Below are 1,083 nucleotides of genomic sequence, written 5' to 3' on the forward strand. Positions count from 1 at the left end.
GTAAAATGCCCACCCATAATTTCATATTATGGGTCTGCATTTTACAGCGCTTTCTCACGAAAGCGCTGTAAAAGGTGCACCATTAAAGCGCTTTAGAACAACATTTTACAGCGCTTTTTAAAAATAGCGCTGTAAAATGTGTGTGTTTTTTTTTTAAACGCTATAAATTAATTATTTGAAATGAAAAACGCTTTTTAGCTTTTTATGGCATTTTTTTAAAAAAGTGCTGTCTTTTATCTTTGTATCCAAAATTATTTTGATCCAAAATCACTTCACAATCAGTGTACACAACAACAAAACATATTCAAATACCATAGGCAGTTCACACAATCAGTAGAACAGAAATCAGAACTCTGTAACTTTATTAACATATATGTAACTCTGTAACTCTGTAATTTACAACCTAAGTAACTACATTCAGATACATATATACAACCTAATTTACAACCTAATTAACTACATTCAGATACGTATATATATATAACCTAATTTACAACCTAAACTACATTCAGATCCATATGCATGTTCATATATTGTGTCCTATGATCATTTACATATAATAACTAACAGAATATACATTATATGCACTAGCTACCATATAATATTCAGATCCCTTGCCCAGCAGCAAGCTATTTCCCAGAAAATCAAATAATTTGCATGTCAAGCACATACTGACACCAGTCTTCCTTTAATTCCATCAGATCTTCCTCAGAATATGATGGACTGGAATTGTCAAAGTACTGCAATATAAAAATTGAACATATTATATTAAGTTAGTATCAAATATATAGATAATTTATATATGAAAATCATATAATGCAAATACCGTACCGTTTCTGGGATAATAGTTTTATTCTTCTCAACAATCTCCTTCATGAATCTCAATATGTAGTACCCACAGTCGATGTTATTTGTTTGACGAGGGCACTTTATTGAGATCCATGTAATGTTATTAGACTTCTGCTTCGACACTTTAGCACCTCTTTGAGCTCGATAAACTTTTAAGGCACTATCGAATGAATAAATGTGATTATTAGAGCATGAATATATATATATATATATATATATATATATATATATATA

At 29.8% G+C, this 1,083-nt stretch overlaps 1 long non-coding RNA gene across 1 annotated transcript; it reads right to left on the reverse strand.

Moving 5' to 3' along the window:
* Nucleotides 1–334: 334 nt before the first annotated feature.
* On the reverse strand, nucleotides 335–914 carry LOC140921051 (uncharacterized). Its single transcript, XR_012163894.1, has 2 exons — nucleotides 832–914; nucleotides 335–740 (listed from the first exon to the last, which is right to left on the reverse strand). It is a non-coding gene; the product is annotated as an uncharacterized lncRNA (long non-coding RNA).
* Nucleotides 915–1,083: the final 169 nt, after the last annotated feature.

The sequence above is a fragment of the Cicer arietinum genome, chromosome 7 (genome assembly GCF_000331145.2).
Source record: "Cicer arietinum cultivar CDC Frontier isolate Library 1 chromosome 7, Cicar.CDCFrontier_v2.0, whole genome shotgun sequence".
NCBI lineage: Eukaryota > Viridiplantae > Streptophyta > Magnoliopsida > Fabales > Fabaceae > Cicer > Cicer arietinum.